Raw genomic sequence first — 3,651 nt, forward strand, 5'->3', positions numbered from 1 at the left:
ATTTGCATTTCCCTAATAGCTAGCGATGTTGAGCATCTTTTCAAATATTTGTTGGCCATTTGTATGTCCTCTAGGGAGAAGTGTCTGTTCAGGTCCTCTGTGTATTTTTTGATTGGATCGTTTTGTTGTTGCTGTTGTTGTTATTGAGTTGTATGAGTACTTTGTATATTTTGGATATTAGGCCCTCATGGAAGGCGTTGCTTGCAGATATATTTTCCTACTCGAATAGTTGTCTCTTTACCTTGTTGACGGTTTCTTTTGCTGAGCAGAAGCTTTTTAGTTTGATGTAGTCTCATTCATTTATTTTTGCTTACTTCCCTTGCTTTTGAGTTCAAATTCATAAAAACCTCTTTAAGTCCAAGGTCCTTGAATTTAGTTCCCATGTTTTCTTCTATGCATTTTATTGTTTTAGGTCTTATATTCAGGTCCTTAATCCATTTTGAATTAATTTTGGTGTGTGGTGATAGACAACAGCCTAGTTTCATTCTTTTGCAGGTGGCTTTCCAGTTTTCCCAGCACCATTTATTGAAGAGGTTTTTCTTTCTCCACTGTATGTTTTTGGCTTTTTTGTTGAAAATTATTTGCCCATATAAATATGGGTTTACTTCCGGACTCTCACTTCTGTTCCACTGGTCCGTGTGTCTGTTTTTCCGCCAATACCATGCCGTTTTGATTACTATTACTTTGTAGTATAATTTGAAGTCAGGCAGAGTGATGCCTCCAGCCCTGTTCTTTTTTTCCTCAGGATGGCTTTGGCAATATGGGATCTTTTGTGCTTCCATACACATCTGATGATTTTTTGTTCTATTTCTTTAAAAAATGCTGATGGGATTTTGATGGGGATTGAATTACATCTGTATAACGCTTTAGGTAATATAGTCATTTTAACTATGTTGATTCTTCCAATCCAAGAACACAGAATATCTTTCCATTTCTTTGTATCTTCTTTGATTTCTTTAAATAGGGTCTTATAGTTTTCATTATATAGGTCTTTCACATGTTTTGTTAGATTTATTCCTAGGTATTTGATTCTTTTTGTTGCAATTGCAAAAGGAATTATTTTTTCTACTTCTTTTTCTGACACTTCATTATTAGAATATGGGAATGCTATAGATTTCTGAATGCTGATTTTGTATCCCGAAACTTTTCTGTATTTGCTTATTGTTTCTAGTAGTGTTCTTGTGGAGTCTTTAGGGTTTTCTATATAAAGAATCATGTCATCTGCAAATAGTGACAGTTTGACTTCTTCATTTCCTATTGGGATGTCTTTTATATCTTTTTCTTGCTTGATTGCACTCACTGGGACCTCCAAAGTTATATTGAATAACAGTGGTGTAGTGGACAGCTTAGCCTTGTCCCTGATCTTAGAAGGAAGGTTTTTAGTTTTTCACCATTAAGTATAATGTTGGCTGAGGGTTTGTCATATATGGCCTTTATTATATTAAGGTACTTACCTTCTATACTGATTTTGTGAAGTGTTTTGATCATAAATGGATGCTGTATCTTGTCGAAGGCTTTTTCTGCACCTATTGATATGATCATATGGTTCTTATTTTGTAATTTGTTTATGTGGTGTATCACATGAATCGATTTGCGTATGTTGAACCATCCCTGTGCCTCTGGGATGAAGCCCACTTGATCATGGTGTTTAATGTTTTTAATATGTTGCTGTATTTAGTTTGCTAATACCTGATTTAGGATTTTTGCATTTATGTTCATGAGAGATATTGGTCTACAGTTTTCTTTTTTTGTGTTATGTTTACTAGGTTTTGATATCAGAGTAATATTGGCCTTATGAAATGTGTTGGGAAGTATTGCCTCCTTAAATTTTTTGGAAGAGTTTGAAGAGAATAAGTATTAAATCTTCTTTGAATGTTAGGTAGAATTCACTGGTGAAGCAATCTGGTCCTGGACTTTGACTTTTTGGTAGGTTTTTGATGATTGTTTCAATTTCCGTACTGCTGATCTGTCTATTTAGATTTTCCAGTTCTTGATTCAGCCTAGGGAGATTGTATTTTTCTAAGTACTGGTACATTTCTTCTTGGTTTTTAAATTTGGCAGCATATGGTTGGATTTTGTTTTTTGATGCATTCTTCAACTCTGTGCCTTTTTATTTGTGAATTTAGTCCATTTACATTTAGGGCGATTATTGAAATATGAGGTCTTCTTATAGACATTTTACGTTACCCTTTCTGGTAGCTCGGTGTTTCCATTGCTTCCTTTTCCTTGTATGTCTATTTAATTTATTTTGGTTGTCTTTTGTAGGTTTTCCCTTTGGTCTTCTTGTTTTATGTTATATACTTTAGTGTTGAATCTTTGATGTGTCGTTACCATTACGAATATGTAAAGGATAGTTATATATATACAGTCATCCATTTTCTTCTGTGCATGCCTTATCTCCATTCCCCTTTGCGAAACTGGGTCTTTGAATCCTCCCCTTTTCTGTCATTGTTGTCTCAATTTGTCCCTATGTATGCTGAACGTTCATTACTATCTTGCTATAGCAATTCTCTTTTTATTGTTTAAGCTTATAATGCCCTGTTGATAGTAAGGGTTGCACTCTTCTGCTTCTATTTGCCTGATAGTCACCTTACTCTAATTATGTATTTTTTTTTTTTTTTGTCATTTTGTTTTAGGTGAACTGACCCCTTTCAGTATTTCCTGTAGTGCAGGCCTCATAGTGGAGAATTCCTTCAATTTTTGTATGTCCGGAAAAAGTCTTTATTTCTTCTTCATATCTAAAGGAGAGCTTAGCTGGATACATTATTCTTGGCTGGTAGTCCCTTTCACTTAATAGTTTGAATATTTGAGTCCACTTCTTTCTGGCTTGTAAGGTTTGTGCTGAGAAGTCCAAGGATAAACTAATGGGTTTTCTTTATAAGTTACCATTTTCTTCTCCCTGGCTCCCCTGAGAATCTGTCTTTGTCGTTGATTTTTCATCATTTTAATACAATATGTCTTGGTGAAGGCCTTTTTGGGTCGAGGTAATTGGGTGTTCTGTTGACTTCTTGAATTCCAAGCTCCAGCTCATTCCTTAGATTTGGGAAATTCTCAACTATTTGTCTGAAAATGCTTTCTAGTCCCTGCTCTTTTTGCTCGCCTTCAATAATGCCCATTATTCTTATGTTTCCTCTGCTGATGGTATCAGTTAGTTGTTGTCTTTCTCTTTCATTATTTCTCATTCTTCAGTTTCTCTCTTCTTCCTTCTGATTTATTTCTAAATTTCTGTCTTTGATATCACTGATCCTTTTCCTCCATTTGGTTGAGTCAATTTTCCAAGCTTGCTATTTCATTTTTCAACTCTTGCATTGTGTTTTTCATCTCCAGAAGAACTATTCTGTTCTTTTTGAGAGTTTCAATCTCCTTGCTAAAAACCTCATTCTGCTCATCTAGTCGTTTTTCAATTCCTGAAATTGTTGATATGACTCATTTTAGATTTCAATGCATTTCTTCAGAAGTACATTCCTGAATCCTCTGTCATTTACATCGCATATTTCTATTTCTGTAAGCTTATTTTCTAGAGATTTTCTCTTTTTTTCTGAGCTGCCTTGTCACCTTGATTGTTTATCGTGTTTAATGGACTATTTCTCTGCCTAGGCATTAATGGAAGCGTATTATGTTTTTCTTTTTTCTAGAAAGAAGATTTATTAT

The 3,651-nt window shown here is 34.5% G+C and overlaps 1 protein-coding gene across 2 annotated transcripts in view; it reads right to left on the bottom strand.

Moving 5' to 3' along the window:
- ZC3H12C (zinc finger CCCH-type containing 12C) overlaps nucleotides 1-3,651 on the bottom strand; it is a 331,193-nt gene that overhangs the window by 76,255 nt on the left and 251,287 nt on the right. The window lies entirely within an intron of this gene.

The sequence above is a fragment of the Pteropus vampyrus genome, unplaced genomic scaffold (genome assembly GCF_000151845.1).
Source record: "Pteropus vampyrus isolate Shadow unplaced genomic scaffold, Pvam_2.0 Scaffold110, whole genome shotgun sequence".
Lineage (NCBI taxonomy): Eukaryota > Metazoa > Chordata > Mammalia > Chiroptera > Pteropodidae > Pteropus > Pteropus vampyrus.